The 19,302-nt window shown below is 34.1% G+C and overlaps 1 protein-coding gene across 2 annotated transcripts in view; it reads left to right on the top strand.

Moving 5' to 3' along the window:
* The first annotated feature begins 24 nt into the window (after positions 1–24).
* LOC105254943 overlaps positions 25–19,302 on the top strand; it is a 95,290-nt gene continuing 76,012 nt past the window's right edge. For both annotated transcript variants that reach the window (XM_025411312.1, XM_025411311.1), the window contains exons 1-3: positions 25–107; positions 6,755–6,799; positions 13,422–13,614. The gene's annotated coding sequence lies outside the window, so the exon portion shown is untranslated. The remainder of the gene's footprint in view (positions 108–6,754; positions 6,800–13,421; positions 13,615–19,302) is intronic.

Raw genomic sequence — 19,302 nt, 5'->3', positions numbered from 1 at the left:
TTTAGTTATCGTGTAGCGCAATCTCAGAATTCGATCACTAGCGAAGAATATTGGAACAACATGACTAAAAACCAGCTGCAACACGTGTATCGTCGATCCGGAATAAAGTGAGTTTACCATTTATTGTTACCTTGTACAAAATATATCAAATATTTTGTTTTATCAAATGAAGTTGTTGAAATATAAGAGAAAATTGACGAAGCAGTAACTGCAAGTCGTAAATACTTGGAATTAGAAATTTTAGAAATAATTATAGAAATCGTTATATTAATATATGTAATCTCACGATTAATAATGTGGAAAATGACTTTTATTGATATATTTACAATGTATTAATATTACATTTTGAATATTTATTCGAATTATTAAAATAATATATTATTAAAATAATATATCTAATATCATAAAAATATAAAATCGAAACTAATTTAACAGAATAATGTTCCTCTAGTTTGTATAATTTATTATATTAAATATACATAGTATATTTATTATACATAAGAGGAAATGATTGAATTTTTATAAATTTTTACTATTTATTAGTTAGAGCGAATTGATAAATGTCTGTGTACACAGAATTTATATCTTGATCCGCTAAGAGAGACTGCTCAATGTTAGAATCATCGTAAGATCGTGTCTGTGAAACAGGTTGGCGACAAGTTGACAGCTTTTATGATTATGGATCCGCCGAAAACAGGATCCTATTCTCGAGTCGTGCAATCAGGCTGCAACAGCGACAACCTGACCGATCAATTACAATCGTAGTTGTCGGATCTGACGGTTGGTTGTCACATTTCGTCGTGAAATATCATATTGATAGCAATCAAAATCTGTATAGCTCGGTCAGTGCAGGTGATCGTCAAACATATTTTGCATAGGAAGTGATCGCTCTTGTTTTTTTATAAATATTCCGCAGGGTTACAAGTATTATTAGGATTTGATTTGCAACTAAAAACTAAGATAAAATTCTATTTATAATTTTATATGTCACAATATGTCTTAATGTCTATATATATGTATATGTGTGTGTATTCTGATATATTTTGTAATTTAATTTTTCAAAATTGTCTGCATTATATGACATTACGATGTAAAATTGTAAATGGAATTCTGTTTTGAATTTTATCGCAAATTATAAATATCTATAAAGTGGATTTTAAAGAAGAGAAAAACGATATGAATCAATTGGCGCTATCTTTAGTTGAGACAAAATTCATGGAATAAATCGTATATTAAATAACGATATATTTTTATATTATTTTATTTTATATTAAAATAACGATATATTTTTATATTATTTGCATTAATAATTGTTTAATAAAAAAATAATTTGTATAATTTTAATAGATTTGATTTCTACGATTTTGTTTAGTAAAGATAGTTTATTTAGATTCTCGTTTTCTATCAGGCACTTTGTAATCATTGATTGCGACGAAGTCAGAATTTCAAAGATTGTCATAATTAGATACACGATTTCATATAATTCACGTCGTGGCACGCGATCGGGGGGGCAAAAATCGAAAATGAGAATTAGCTTTCCTATCGCGATTCCGTTAGCCAATTGATTGAAGTGCGTTTTTCTAACGAGGACCGCGCATTTTCAATCGCCCACCAATACTCCGCAAGTGTGTTGTTGAATATTAATAAACAGCGAGAGGGGGATAGTTCGACGGACGAATTTCCGAGGTAATCACGCGCGATGTACACGATTAGATTCTTAATTAACTTCATTAAACACTCCGCGCAATTAATCGTCGATTTTGACACGCTTAATTAAGTATTTGTGTGGTAGCCACGAGGTCGGCATCGCGACTCATCGATAAATATCGGCACTGATAATTCACGAAATGAAATCGCGCAGATCCCCGTAGATAGGACCGCCTTATTCTCGGCTTGCAAATAAGGTAACACGCGGACGCTATCGGACGGAAAGATCGACATGACGCGGTCACGACGCGTGAGGCTGGCGAGATCCCGAAAATCCAGTTTTGAAAATCTCTACGTCCTCGACTTGCGATTCAAGGTCATAATTTCTTAATCTCTTTCCACAGTGTTAAGCATATACATATTTAAGAAGTCTACTTTCTGCACGGGAAGCGATCTCTCTCATTTTTTTCATGATTATCTCGCAGATTATCGATGTGAATATTATATCCCGTTTTATTTATTCTCTGTAAAAAAGAAAGAAAATGTCGAATGACTGGCGCTCTTCGTAAAAAAATATTTTTACGTGTGGTTAGCATAAGATTTTTCTTCCATCATCACTCACAATGTAATGTACCAAACTGCACAATTAAAGATTATTATTATTATTAGTATTGTTTTAAAGTTTCTGAATATTTTTGCAAGATACATTACTGTAATTTTTCACAATTGAACGTCAGTAGTATTTTAATCGCAAATAATAATTTTTTGACACATCATCCTTAGATACGCAACAATCTTACTCTCGTTCCCATCGCTAGCTGGAAAACTCGCTACCAGTGCTTTATCCAGAAGTAGGAGTATCGTTAAAAATTGAGACACGGGAGATCAAACGTCGTTTATCATGCTCATCGTATGGCAGTAAAGAGGGAATTAAGCGCGGTAGCCACCAGAGAGTTCGTCGGCAATTAACGAAAGGCCGCGTCTTGATTATCACCTGTTTCTGATCGGAGCGAAACTTCACCTTCCGTGAGCTCTCGCGGTTTGCGGCGTCCCAACGAAAGGAAGAAGACGAGGCAATAATACGTGCCGTGAGACGTGGATGATTATTATGAAAAGAAAGAGAGAGAAAGAGAGAGCCCCGGAGCACTACGAGTGCCACCATGAATTTTTCTCGATGCGACTAAAAAGCCTTGTCGACGTTCTCCGGGATGAGAAGAAGGCGAGGGATCGAGGGGTCGAGGGGGAGATTCAGGAGTCAATCAGCTGTGTCCGCTAATATCTTCCGTTTCATGGGCATTTGTTACATCTTTTTCAAATGGTGTATCGGCGTGATTATAGGGAGAGATAGAGAGCTCTCACGCATCGTGCAAGTGGAATTCATCGACCGGCGCGACCGTTCGCTTACATGATGTGTAATTGAAATTTTTCTTAATCTTGCTTACGATGCACGCTCGGGGTCGACCTACGCGGTATATATTATATATCCCGTCGATCGTTTAGTTTCAATAGATGATTAGATTGATCATTTAATTGATATTTTTCTCGCGCAATTGATTTTTATATATAATTTATGTTTAATTAAATTTAATTTTTCTCGCTCAATTGATTTTTATATATTTTTTTTCTTATATAAAACACATTTTTTTTTATACAAGTTTGTATGCTTTGTTGACAGATATATGTATATTTATTTTTAACTTTCATATAATTTGCTATACACTTTGCAAAGAATATTACATAATTTCATTAGAAATTATATAATATTCTTTGAGTGACTATTTTTATTTTGAAAAAATTATAGATACTACATGGTATGATTTATTAGATACATATGTATGCATTTATAAAATATAACAGGTTATCATTTCTATATTTAAATAATTTTATTTTTATTAATAAATAAATAAATGAAAAAAAATATATATATATTTGAAATATATTGAGATCGAGTATCATATGTGCACTATTGGAATTTCACATAGATGCAAAAAATTTAACCGCAAATCGGAATTTATTTCGCGAAACTATGAGAGATGCACGTACATCGGCCAATTAACTCGTACAATGACATTGATATATCGACGTAAGCTTCAACTAAGAATCGTTTGACACATTGCCTCATTCAAGTACGTTCAATATAAATATTCCGGTCAATATTTTCGTGTCGAATATAATTTATAATTAAAATGTAAATCGAGACGGCGCAAAAACGCAATTCATTCCCTTCATTACTTTATCCGCGAGTCAATATTATAATGTTATAATATGCATACGTACATATTAATTAAGTGATCAGTTAACATAATTTCGATAAATGGGGTCGATAAGAATTCAAATTGGAAATCTATTTTACGTCTGTAAAGTATGTCAACTTTGACATATGTACATATAAAACATGGAGCTATCAATTAATCTTAAATAACAAATTAAAAAATATTAATTCTAATAAATATTCCTATCGTTGCATGTTATTAATTATTAATTTAGAAGCGGGCAAGTTTAATTAGATTAATAATCGAAAAATATAGTGATTATAGTGATTATAGTGATAATATTCAAAAAACGCGTTTTTTTTGACAAATTAGAAAAATTCGCTTTTTCCTTAATTAATATCTGATTAAATATTAAATCGAGATCGCTTTTTTGCAACACTTTTAATATTTTCGAAACTAAATATTTTATTAACGATTTTCTTCCTTAAATTCCTATTTATTTAAATCTAGCTAAGTGTGGTTGAATTGTATGCTTTTGTACACTATTTATTTGTCAGTTCAAAATCGAAGCCTTCTATCCAATGAGTCGCTTACTTATGCATTAAGTCTGACATTCGTCTCTCCGTTCAGTCAATGAACTTCAACTACATTTCAGGTTTCGTGTAAAGTGGTAAACGTAACACCAGTGGTTCTGTCAATCACCGCGAGATACTTGGCATTATGCGCGAGACAGCAAAGTGGGCATACGCCTTCAAAGTCGAGCCAGTCACACATAATGGACTATCTCGTCTTCTCGCCCAGAGAGAAGGCGAAGCGAGAGACGCTGTTCCTCCTCGCGTATTTCTCGGGGCCCTCGCAAATCCCGCCGGTGTTCGCTTCCTAGACAGATGGTCGCTTCGCCACATGTTGCCTAACTGTAGACTGCCTTTAAGTACCATTCCTGCTGGTGGTATCGAATACTTCTTGCCGGTCATTGTATAGCATCTTACGGCTAACGTTGTATGAATTTAGCGTTCGCGTCAAGTTGCACGCTACCACCGTAGAAAATGCGACCGTTCAAGATCGTTTCCGGCATATCTTTTTATATATATTTAGAAAGATTAATTTTTTTCATATACATACATTTTAAGTAATTTAAAATATTTTTATACATAAACGTGATATTTTTTCTTTCTCAAATGTGGATATTTTGAATTTTAAAATTTAGTATATATATTTATTAAGATCATATATCAGCTGATTTATTGTCATCTTGAAATATTATTTTAGAGAATTGCTATTTAACGCTTATGAAATAATTTTACGTCAAATATTCTATTTCTCGGACTTTTAATTAATTATTAAATTATTAAATTTATTAGTTATTAATTTATTAATTTATTAATTATTAAATTTATTCGATTCGTACATATTATTTCATGTTTTATATATATTATATTTATTTTCCGTTGTTAAATTATTTGATTTGATAATTCGTACGTTTTTATTTAATCATTTATTCAATACAATAAATTAAAGTTTCCAGATTGGATTCCTTGACTTATACGTATTATTGTTACAACACGTGTATTGTGATTGACTCGTAGTCGCTTTGTTGTCATTCGTGCGGCGAAGGTTGAACGTACAGGTAGCGAGACACATTCCATGCGTCATCCCATTACTCTCAGAGCAAGAACGCGAAGAGGATCGAGAAACGCCAAACGATCGTTCTTTACGACTGCTACAATTAGCGATCATTAATTTGCACAATTAATTAACCTTCGCGATTAACGACTTATAAAGGAGATAATAACTTTTTCTCTAAATATATATGTACTTTACGCGATATAATTACTTAAAGTAAGAATCAAAGTGATATAGAGATAATTAATCATGCAAACAGAATAATCGTTAATTGTAGCAGTTGTAAAAAATGATTTGATACGTTGAATGATGTACCTGTCTTATCGCGGATTCTCGTCGTGTGTTAATTAGCTTTTGAAAGTGTCGCGTAAAATATCGCATAAATGTATATCGCGCATTTAACGGGTATACAAGACTTATAAGGCTTTAATTGATATTGGGTTAATGAGTCGACTAGGATAATTTAGCTCGATTTTCGCACGTGTGACAAAAGAGATCGATCCCCCCATTTCTTAGATTGTCTATATCGTTAGCATCGGAAATGAGTACCTTTCTCTCTCGTCGCGTCTACCTGCCGCTATGATATCGTATAGTGCTCCAGGTGTCTCATAATGAATCGTGGCCAAGTGAATTCGAGTCCGAGATGCGAATACGCTCGGAGACGAGAATTGGGATGAACCTCATCACGTTTTATCGAGTGATTCGTGCGCGATTGTAATTAATTATATTTAAAGAGTGCAACAAATTATATCAAGAATATAAAACAAGGTGGAGACTTGGGAAATATCTAGTGAAGCGATCCTGAGGTGAATATAAAATGTATTACTTATATATGTCTGTTACTGTAAATCATTTTAATTTATTTTGCAATATTTAGACGTTTTCCGTTTATTATTATTATTATTATTTATTTGCTATTTTCAAAATTATTTCCCCAGCTATTGTATGACACGATTTTTTTACTTTTCTTTACGCATTGTTATATTATGTTATATGTATAAAATATTTTTTGCATATTTAAAATTTATAATTATTTATACAAAAATTAAATATTTATTAAATATTATATGTGCAGCTTATATATATAAAAACTTTTTTTGAAGAAATCATGTGTGTACTTGTTAAATATATTTAAAATGCTAAATATATTTGAAAAACAAATTCAATTTTTGTGCATATTATATGATAATGCATTTATATGATAATTATTTTTTGTAATATTAATAATTTTGAACATTATTCTAATATTTGAATATATTTGTATGTTACAGGTCACATACACAACGTGCGTAATTTCGCTGCAACGCATCCAATCGGTGAGTTAAATTATTCCTTTATTTCATTCTTAGGATGAGATCGATTTATGAAGATTATGTATATATATGTTTAAAAAATAATCAAAGGGTAAAAGTTTCTTTTTCTTGATTATCAATAAGAATCATAATTTTTAATGAATATGGACGCAACAATAATATATAAGTGATTAAAATGTTAATTTATTTTTATAATTATATTTAAAAAAGTAAAAATTTAAATGAAAATTTAAAATATATAGTAAAAAGTTTAAATACAATATCTATATTATACATATATATACATACAAAATCTTATAAATATCTTTATCCTATGTTCTTGAAATAGATTAAGAAAAAGCGCAAATATTTATATACATTACGTATATTATTCATTTTATTATTCTCACATATGCATGATATACATTTATTTTTAATGATTCAATTTTGTTGCCATATCGAGATATCTTTTCGAAATAATCGAAAATGATTGATTCGGATAAAGCAATCTACAAATAAATACGAAGAATGCATTTTAAAATGGAATTTTTAGACATATATGAATCTGTCATTTCCTCTAGCTATCTAGCATCGATGCAAAACGGTAAACTCTCATTTCATATTACTTTCACCGCTCTCGTCACGCTAATTATAACTAAACAAGTATGAGTTTATGATTCGTTAAGCGATTTAAGATCGCTTTAACACCAGAAAGAGAATACAAGCGTGCTTTCCGTACATATTAGCGACGTGGTGTCGTATAAGAAAGCCGTAAGAGAAGCGCTCTCGAACACGACAAAACGTTCGACGTTATTTCGGATATAATTCGCAACCCGCTTTTACGCGAGGATCTCCAATAATTAGCGCACGCCATGCTATAAATATCCTCGGCGACAGATTGCATTAACGGGATACCGCAAAACGCAGCAGGGGAGGCATCATAGTCGAAATTTTAATAACGGTTAATAGCGGTTACATTTCCTGAAGAGGACGAAGCGCGACAGGACGAACTTATGGATTAAAAACTTCTTGCGTGAGAGCGCACGAGCGGGCAATTTTTTCACTTATCTCGCACATTTCATCTAACGGAGACATAAATCCGACGTTGAGACCGGCGTCGTTTGTACTGCCGCGTTCCTTTAAGTGGTTCATTCGCAAAATACGGTCGTACCATCTTTTTATACATATGTACATACGTGTCCTGTGAATCAGCCGCATCCTTCTTCCTTCGCACTTCCACTTTGCTCGAGCAAAAATGCGACGCCTTCGGGAAATAACGTAACATTATTGGAAAAAATTGATGATACGGATAATTTCTATAATCGAAGACACAAAAATCAGGGATAAATACATATAATAAGTGCGATAATGTTATCTTGTTACGACATATGATTTTAAATAGCCAGTCTACTCTAGTACTATGAAATTATTTTTAGGAATTTTTTTTTAAATATTAGCAATTGATCTTTTTTTGAGTATTTCACTTATATTTTTATTGATATTTAAGCAGTTCGTCAGTATTTTTAAATCTAGGATATTTAGCTTTTTTATTCAGTACGAGCCTCTGTGCATAATACATCAAAAATTGTTCTTCTTGTGTGTAATTGACTGAAATAAAAAAATTTGATTTAGTTTTGTTCCGTAAGATATTTTTGGAGTACTGAATTTAATTTCATTTAAAAAAATTGACAAATAAAAAAGTGTTATTTTAAATTTAGATGTTTCAATTTTGCTGAAATCTTTTTAATTTCTTGAACGTTAGAAAAATATATTAAATGTTAATTTGTTAAATTCTAATCAAATTCCATATTTTAAAAATATCCTACGGAATAAAAGTAGAATTTTTTCAGATAATCATCGACAATTTATTTATTATTTTATTATTTTTTTGAACAAAAGAACATTTAAATATCCGAGATTTAAAACTATTTAAATATCTATGAAAAACATATGTAAATCTCTGAAAAGATTAATTCCTTTATAAAAAAATTCTCAATAAAAATCACCAATTTTTTTATTTAAATTGGTAGAGTAGACTCTTAATGAAGATACAAGGGGGGGCGGACAAATGGACGAGATTAACCGCTATGAATTTTTAACGACGATAAACACACGCGTTTTCTTTCCATTCTCTTGTTCGCTCTTCAATCTTATTCCGAGAATTAACAGTCAGGTGGGTGCAGGCGAACCAAGGGCGGAAACGATGACAAAAAAAGGAGAGAAAAGAGGAAAATAAAAGAGCGAAGGGGCAGATCGTATTCTGCACGTGACGGTGACAAATTGCTGCATCTTCTACATCTTGCATAAAAAAAAAAAGAAAAAAAGAAAGCAATGACGCTCCCCGTTTGCCGCTACGTTTCCATGTGGGACACGAATTCGCACTTTCTCGACACGCGGAAGGAAAATAAAAAAAAAAGCGGCAAACGCGCGCGGTGGAGGACTCGTTATTGTGCATAAATCTCTCAGATTACTCGAGATTTATGGCTTTTTCGTACACAAGCCGTATACGGTGCCGTCTTGCGTTCAGCCGCTTCCTCGCCGCCTCTTACGCGCTCTTTCCCTATCATCCTTTGACCTCTTGGACCCCCGGCTTCTTTTCATTCGCGCGAACGTAAGTCTTCACTTGACAGAAGCGTCTTTGAATGACAAATGGAGTCGTTTAGTTTATAAAGCGTATGTCAAGTGTTAATACCGGTATGACAAGTTATAAGAGCGAGGATTAAAGATACATGAAAATGAAACAGGTTTGTGTAGGATTTTTGCGATTTTTAAAAATATTTTTCGTTTTTTAATATTCTTAATATAATTGCTTTTTAAATATAATATTTAGAATAAATAATCAAATTGCATTCCCACTTTTACGTTATGCTTATCCCTCGTACGTATATAATGAATAGCTTCTATTATTTTTTTACTCATCACAAGAAGCGCTTTGTACGATCCAGATATTCATATTTAATCTTCTTAAAACAACGATAAATTCCTAAATAATTTCTTCTTGCGTCGCAATTATTTATTCTAAAAATATATTTATTCGAAAATAAATAAATATATTTATTCGAAAATAAATAAATATATTTATTCTAAAAATTATAGTCACCTCTTATTCATTTCACCAGAAATTTCTCTGTTTTCGAAGTTCCATTTTGTCGCAGACTGTTTTAAAAATCGAGTCTTCGGTTCAGGAATCAATCGGAGATATTAGTGTACCATGCTATTACGAGACACGCGAGACGTTTGACCCGAATCTAATAATTCACATGCGAAATCTCACAAATTAAGATAAGCGCGCTGACGACGATTTTTGCACCGTTAATTCTCTCTCTTTCTCTCGAGAAGTCTGCCTTTCCTCTTCAAAGAGACGCACCGACAATGAGCATAAATCTTGACCACGACCGATATCGGACCTTTTCTTTTTTTTTTTTATGTATATTCGCGTGACCCTCGTCCCTGATATGGCGTTTGAGCATCACCGTTTATCGCATTCCGTCGAATCCGACTTAAAATGCGGCGCTAAATTTAATCAATTTTATCGAGGGAGAAAGTAGGGGAGGAGAATAAGCGACGAAAAGCCGTCGCACGGTTTATCGGGGTTACATCGTGAGTGCATTCGCGAAAAAGAGGAGCGCCGATTATCCATTAATTACTTTCCGGGTGGCCGTGATGATTTTTGTGTCAATATCCTCTCCTTCTCTTTCTTTCTCTACTGACGAAAGTATCAGAACAGCCATCTGCATAGCCGGTTAAACGAATGAAAACTGTACCTCTAATTGCGTGGCGGGTGGGCCCCGAATATTGACGCTTCTCCATCGACCCCTCTGGCCTGCCAATGTATCGCTGGTCCACGAAATTTGATTTTACGTCAATATTCATAAGCTGTGATCGGGACGGGGAGATGTCATTAAAACGCCCATGAAATTATCAGGGGGCACATTGTAATTACTTTGAGATCTTATTGCAGCCTCGTAAACGACGTGCAGCGATAACACGTTCTACAGTGAACTTTCGCCAGATCTCTCGCCAAAATATAACGTGCCCGATATAGGCAAAATCATTTTTTATTTCTCAAAAATACGAATAATTATAGCGATTATTATTGCCCTAGTTTGTTTGTTATTTTTAGCAAAAATAATAGTGCGCGTTTCTTTGATGGCTTGGCTAGAAATGATTGTATAAAGGAAATGAAATAAACATTAAAATATTACGACGCAAGATACAATAGAAAATTGTGCAAAATTATATATTAAAACAATTAGGTGTCAAAGAAAAAGAAAATGGCAAATTTAACGTTCATGAACGTATTATTTTTTTTTCTAAAGTACACGTCTCGGTACTCATCTTATTACGATCGCAATTAGCACGAGACGATGGTAAAATCATTTTTTATTTCTCAAAGATACGAATAATTATGGCGATTATTATCGCCCTATTTTGTTTGTTATTTTTAGCAAAAATAATAGTGCGCGTTTCTTTGATGACTTGGCTAGAAATGATTGTATAAAGGGAATGAAATAAACATTAAAATATTACGACGCAAGATACAATAGAAAATTGTGCAAAATTATATATTAAAACAATTAGGTGTCAAAGAAAGAGAAAATGGCAAATGTAACGTTCATGAACGTATTTTTTTTTTTCTAAAGTACACGTCTCGGTACTCATCTTATTACGATCGCAATTATCACGAGACGATGGTACAGTCATTTCATTTTATGAACGTGTTAAACTACCTCTTTCTGCACGCATCACGAGAAGAAGCTTGAAATTTTGCCAGACTTATGAGACATCGCTGTATTTTGAATATATTATGCAATTTCATCGAGATTTTACATTCATGACTTTCAAAGGAGTTCGTTAATATTTATCCAAAGTATTTCGTGAAATTGCGAGAGATTGACAATAATTTAGAGATCCACGATCAGGAGCATTTAAAGGATCAAATCTTACGTTTATTACTTGATATCAATAATACTGAACGTTACAATTAGTCTCGAAATTTCACCAGCTGAGAGAGATTAATCTAGATTGACGGGATTATCGAGGATAACGCTACGTTTCCATCGCTCTGGATGAGCGGTCACGTGCCGGTCCGTGAAAAGCGTCACGACGGGACGATTGTATTTATTTTCCCAGTTAGCATGGTCAATAAGGTGGCACGAGCCGTGCGAAAGTCGACCTCCTTTCGACTGTGCAGCACAATGTGCAATCTGCATACTCCACTTTGACAGTTTGCCCGATCAATCAGCTGTTTCCCTGAAAAAAAGAGAGGGGCAGGTTTTTAACGCGATAATTCATATCGAAATGATTGACTTTGAGAGTATCATTGAACGACTCAATGCTACCTCTCCTCGCCGAGGTATCCGACAGGAACGTGCGTAACGCGCACCGGAATAAGGAAGTGCTTCCTCTCGCTCGTCGACGCGGGCGCGACGAGGAAGGACGACTCGCTGCTAGAGGAAGAGAGAGACAGCCGTGTGCAATAGCGCGGTTAGAAGGAGGCCGGAGAGCGAGGGAAGCCGCGGAAGAGCGAAGGGAAGGAGCGAGCGAGAGACGGCGGAAGAGCGACGAGGAACCGCTGTTCTCTCCGCAAGGACGAAGACGGCGCGGCGGCGCTCCGTGTCGTAGGCACTTCTCCTGTGTGGTGCCTCTCGCAGCCACAAACTACCCGACCACCACGCGGCACGGATCCACCACGAAACTCATCCTCCTGGTCTCTCTCTCTCGTCTATCCCGTCACGCGACACCATCCGTCAAAATATCGTTGGCGCGCTCCGATCCCTTCGCATCCCTTCTTGCCCTTGGGATCGCGGCCGAAACTCGCGGGAGATGGACCTCCTGGATGGAGCAAGCACATCGATTAATTCCGGAGAGCTTGGACGAGACGTCGTAATTTTCTAAATTCTGTCTCATGCGCCACCGCTAATGTTGGGTATTGTTGAAGTGTGAAGATAAGATCCTTGCGAAGAGCATACATATTGAAGCAACGATGGATTCGGTAAAATAGAAAATAGAGAACGAGCCGATCTACTGCGCGATGCAATTTGAATTTTATGAAATTTATCGTCGTATCGTTATTGCTTTATTATTAGCGAGAGAAGGAATAAAATGAGAGGTGCATCGCACAATTGCTGCATTTATATAAAGAGAAAAATTTCCAACAAGGAGTAAAAATGGAAAGGATAATATTTTTCATGGAATCATTTATTCTTTACCGATGAAAACCGCGATATAAATTTTACTACCATTCGATATAGTAAATTTATACGCATCTGGGATCTATTTAAATTTAGATAAATAAAAATAGAAGAAAGGAAGAGAGAGATACCTTGCAAGAATAATCTGCTTCTCGCCGCATCAGTTTGCCTTCTGAAGAAATTTCACTCATAAATTCTGGCCTTCGATTATGCCAACGAAACACAAATCTTTCGTTTCTCGTCAAAAATGTACAAATTTTACTATCGTAATTGAATATCTTCGAAAAGTGTATGATTCATCTTTCATGCTACCTTCGAAAGTTTCCACGTGAACATTAGAACTAGCACTTTTTTAAAAAATTCGTAAAATTCGCGATGTGAAGTAGTTTCTATAGAATTATAGTCGCGCGTTAATTGACTGGTGAACTGACAATTAATAAAATTTGTGACAGAGGATGTGAATCAAGCTCGAAAATTAACCGCCACAGCTGTTGAAATGCTGGAGGATCCGAGGGAAGCCGCGACCTACGCTCATTATCGTTCCTGACAAACGTCGTCCACGTGCTACGAAGATCATCGATCACCTGGCTGTAGAGTGTCTACAACTTACCGCATGGCCTGCCGCATCCAGCTGACATTTAACAGGTTAGTGCCAGTTAGGATCTTTCAAGATTTTTCTGACACATGTCTCCGAGACATATATATTATATCGAGAACAGAAAAATCGCAAAGTATTTTATTTATTGCCAATTATTTATCTACAATATAAATCATAAATCTTCGAAGGCGATATAAATAACAGGTTCAAAGATGCATCGAAGTAGACTGATATTTAGATTATTTAGTGCATTGATTGTCTGCGTTAAAATAATTACTATCTCGCATAAACACAGACATACACATGTGTAGTATTGAGATTTTCAAGTCTTTTGCATATGTGACGAGCTGCCGACAATAATTAAAACTTACCATCGCAATTTGCTCTTCCAGATTGACGTTCGATTGATTATCTTCAATTGCGATACCGTTATCAATCATTTCGAAATATTGCTCACTCATTATTCCGTATCAGTTGGCGAAATTTCGAATAATTATTTTGATCATTCGAAAAGACCGTTTCGATTCCGGTTGGTGTCCCGGTTCAAGGCTGACACTAACACGCGAGAACTTTCTTTTACCATCATGCAATGTTCTTTCATCAATATGTACATAGATTTTTGAGACAAATATATTTAAAAATTAGCGAATTAATATAGAAAAATTTCTATTAAATTGAAAAATTATTAAATTGTTGCATTAAATCAGCTACTTTGTTTCTTTCATTCGAGTCATCTATTTTATTTTGTTTAAGCAGATAACATTAATTTTTCTTATACATTAATAATTTGCCTCAAAGATAAAATCTCTTATGAAGATAAAAATTTGATTTATTAAATCAATTTAAATTTTATGCAAGCCTTTTTCTCGTAAACAAAAATGAAAAAAAGAAACATTTTTCTTTCGAATGATTTCATGATTTTTTAATATATCAGAAAGCAAAGAAAAAACTTAAATAATTTAGTTTAATTAACGTATTGCCTTAATCTTTAAATTTAAATATCGCATATATCTCGAGATGAATAATTATCTCTTTCAGATGTAGATGTACATAAATCTTTTCTCTGAATATTCGATTGATTTGCTCTTTGATTGATTTGATCTTCTTCCTTGAGACATTTATAGAATTGTATAGCGTATATACGTACATGATCGGTGATTGCGAAATTCTTGATCTCAAAATGCTGATTGTACATACTTCAAACTTATTTCACTGTAATAACGTGAGGTAATGTTTAGGTGTAATTACTATAATAATACTTATTTTCGACAAAATTATGCATCGACTCGTTGCATAATTTTCATTTTTTGAAACTTGTACGACAGTGCAGTTGTTGCGTTGTATTTTGTTAATAATTTGAAAAAAGATAATTTTTTAAAAATAAGTTTCATTAATAGTAGTTTTCGGTCAAATGAAGTAGGTACTTTATTAGATTATTATTCTGATAATGATTAGCAAGGAAGAAAAGAAAGGTCTGTGTAAGAATCTTCGAATAATTATTTCGAAATTAAACCGTATCGAGTACTATTCTATCAGTCGTCCAATCTTTAACTAATTAACATATCTTAAATCTAATACAAAATAAATTTTCAATGACGAAATAAGAAATTCTCGCGAAAGGTTTACGATGATGTCGCATCTTTCTAAATTTTCTCATTCTCGCGAACGAGAGAACAATCTGATTTCCGATTGCTTAGAAATGGCCTTGCAAGGCCATGTGGGGCTCGAGAAACTCGCCTACTTACATACCCACTTTATTCCCGTGGAACAAGACAAGCGAGGCCAGATCGAGATCTCAGCTGAAGAGCAGGTATCGCTCTTCCTTAAGTCTAATAGAACAGATGGTCGTCCCGGTGCCACGCCTTGATGTTCCAATTTCCTCGATCACGGTCACTTTTTGCTCCTTTCGTTCATTTTCCATCTGTTCTTGCGATATCTTCCTCGATACACGGGTATCTCTTTACAAAATAGAGAACGTAATTATCGAAATTGAAAGTTTGTTAGATCGTTCCGTGTGTTTTTCGATCTAATTTTGTCTATTGATTTTTTTGTAGCGTTTTTTTTTTAGAGCAAATCCACAATTAATAATTTGAATTTATTGATTCTTTTTTTCTTTTTTTATTTACATGTTTTATTATTTTTATTTATTTTTATTTTATTTTTATTTATTTATTTTTATCTTTTTCAAATTTCCTATGGTACCGTTAATTCGTCTCGACTTAAGCTGTTTATAAGTGTTCTATTATAATGAGTAATATTCGTGTTTATAAGTGTTCTATCATATGAGTAATAATCTCTCGAAAAAGATGAGGCAGACTGATAAAAATATTCATATAATTTAAGAGAAGGGCTATATAATTCTTCCTCCCCTCCCTCGTTTTGAAGGAAATCCGCAATCCATCATATTTGCGGTAACGCGGTAATTTCGCGTCATCCCATGTATATACTTACCCGAATCTGCGTAGTCTGAAAATTATCCTCGTTTCATTTCATCAATTCTTGCGTACCCATTAAGCCCTTCGCGACCATATAAAGTATAAACGTCAACGCGCGGTCGAATGGCGGTTATTTTTGCCGAAAAATGTTAATCGCCCGAGAGAGGAAACAGTTAAAGACGGTTGGCATCGCTCCCTCTTGAACCCGCAATCAAATTTCTGGCCAGCGAATCGTTCCTCGCGAGGGACCTCGTTAAAATCGCCAGCTGCCACGGTTCCCGAGCTTTTTTCCTCCGCTTCACCCAACCACCCGGCGCGGTCGCCATTTTCGCGCGAGCTCCTCTTCTTTAATTTTAATGCGACCGTGTCCGCGTCGCACGTAACGAGACACGGAGGCACCTCCGGCATAAATGCCAGACATTCATCAATCGATGCCGCCGTTCGAATCGTATTAATTCATCGCGAGGCATGCAATTAGCGAAATTTTAAGGTCGCTCGTTATGGATGTCTCGCGTGTTCTTCACGTGCTACTCCTTTTCGGGAGGAAATCTTTTTACGCCGAGATTGGATCTGTAACGCATTTCTTTTATTTTATTTCGGAGTCGGAATGCAACGCTGACGATTTATCGGAGTTCCCGTATCGTCTCGTTGGACTCTGAACGCACCGAGCGTGAGCCATTGAATAGATTTCACGGTCTTTCGTGGGAATTGGCGGAAACGTGAAAAATACGACATAGAAAAGCGCATCTCAAACTCTCTCGTCTTCATCGATGCAACGAAGTACGACGCGTATTCTATGGCTTTGACTTTTTTACTTTGCGCTCGATTGCTTACGGCAAAAACGGCGCATTATTATTGGAGGAGGGCTCGTGAGATCATCTCGCTAAGAGGTATATTATGATACTGATTTTTTACCGTAATGGATTGATTATTTGAGCCGCTTGTTTCCAAAATTATGTAAATTTAATTTTAAAACATTATGAGTATCAATAAGCATAGATAACGGAAGAAAAAAGCGAATTTAATTTTGGATAAACAAATTGAGTTTTATTTAAAATGTTGGGATATTTTTTTAATAATCAATTTAGAAAAAATATTTTATATGTATTGTATATTAATATAAATTTCAAAATCAATTTAGGAAACAATACAATTTAGATTTACATAATTTATATTTTACATGTATTATATTAATGTAAATTTTATTTTTGACATATTTTCAATCATATAATTCATATATTAAATATTTTTTCTATTTTATTTCCAAAGTAAAATTAACTTACACTATATATTTGGATATAATTTTGATAAAGAGTTTTATCTCAAGCAAGTCATTTCATTGCTAATTAACAGTATATAAGTTTAATTAAGACACGATAATTAATGTTCTCGCCGTATTCGTCATTTACGAAATTTTATTAGCAGCCCTTACGGAAACTTGATGAGTTCCTAATTAGAATCATAATTCACTGTCGTAGAGTTTTATTGCGAAATCGTGGAACCGTTACTTTTTTACAAGGTTTAAACTAGATATACCAGCGGCCCTACGCATTCTTGCATGAAAACATACATTAACCATGATATACATTATTTCTTTTCGCTGCGTAAACTCGTACAAAGTTATTCTCTGTTTTTCCTGATTTCTATAAAGAATTATAACTGCCGATTCTAAAGACAAATCGATACTTCGTATTGAGCGATGCAATCGATTTATTTGATGCGTTCGATTTAAATTTCTCTGACCTGAATATCTAATTACAATAAGAAGTCTTGTGAAAATGGATATAAATTTATCGCTTATCAGATCGGAAAAGAAGATGATACGCGAAAAGTTGTTTTAGTCAATATCACTTTTTGCGAGAATAAAAATAGACAATGACGTACTTGAGTAGTCAAATTGTAAAATAATCTATTTATTTTGAAGAACAAAATTATTTTTCGTTCTTATAAAATTTATTTTTTTTTTTTTATTTCTTTCGCTCTTAACAAAATTAAATATTTCTTATAAAATATTCACGAAAATATATTTTATAATTAATCGCAATCTTAAATTTCGAAAACTTTGAGAGATATTTGTTATATTGCATTTTTATCTAATTTATTCAAATAAGAAATAAAATATTTTACAAGCTTTTTCTAATAATAATTTTTATAAGCTTTTTCTGTTTTTAAATAATTAAAAAACGTTTTTAAACCGCATTTATAAGATGAATGTGCAATTAACAATTTGACAAATTTTATCTTGACAGCTAGAGAACCAAATATCATAATTATTTAGCGATATACGAGACGTGAAATTTTCGCAACCGGTAAAAAATCTGTATAATTGAATTAATTTATTGACATTAGCGTAAATATTACTCCTAAATAACTGCGCGTTGCATTAAATCTTACATCATATTTCGCATCCACCAGAAAAATATGTAAAGTAGCTACTTTTTCTCTTTCACGATCTTTGGAATAAAATAAATCACGGCGACATATTCATCCTCATAATTAACGGTTTACCTAATCTTTTCCATTTTTTTGCACGTCAAAGTGCCTCGCTAAGTGAGAAATCATTATCTCCCGTTGAATTCAAAATCACATCTGTTACGTCGCAGCATCATTATCACGCTCCCTATGCGTGTGTGTATATGTTTCGTATCATAATATATATTCGACGATATTATCGCGCGCGTGACAATATCGATGTCTTCTTTAAGTCACGTCGGATGACTCGTATGAAGTATCACTGAACCGAGTCGTACGGGGAGATTTATGGGGTTCGGAAAAAAAAGTCGAGGGTCCGGCATAATTTTCAACGGTTATTATTCATCGGATACTGACTTCTGGTAGTCGGTATTCTTGTTTGGTATTAAACGTTCACCGCCGCAATTCGTCATTCCGTGCACGCGTGTTGGTGAACGGCTGATGATGCTCGCGACTCTGAACCGGGCTGGAGCCCCGAAAAAATCAGATCACTTCAACAATCCGGACCATTTCAATCAGATTATATTTTGGAGAAGTGATGATTGGAAGGATTCTTGCTAGATTCGCTTTTTTAGCGGTCGCAATAAGTAACGGAAATGCTTTCACTCGAAGATCGGAGAGTGTATTCTTCACCTCGTTAGGCCAGCGACTTAATTGCGTGCTCGATATAATTGACGAAGGTTTAATGGCATCTTACCTTGAAAGTTTAATGACTTATTATTAATAGATGGCAAGCTGGAGAGCGAGGATAATTCTATATAGGTTTTGTCGTCGGCGTCTTTAGTAGAATTATACGTAATAAACCGTAATCGATTCAGGTGTGATTCT

Source organism: Camponotus floridanus, unplaced genomic scaffold, assembly GCF_003227725.1.
Source record: "Camponotus floridanus strain SB8 unplaced genomic scaffold, Cflo_v7.5 scaffold39, whole genome shotgun sequence".
NCBI classification, from domain to species: domain Eukaryota; kingdom Metazoa; phylum Arthropoda; class Insecta; order Hymenoptera; family Formicidae; genus Camponotus; species Camponotus floridanus.
This window is presented reverse-complemented; position numbering and strand designations above follow the sequence as displayed.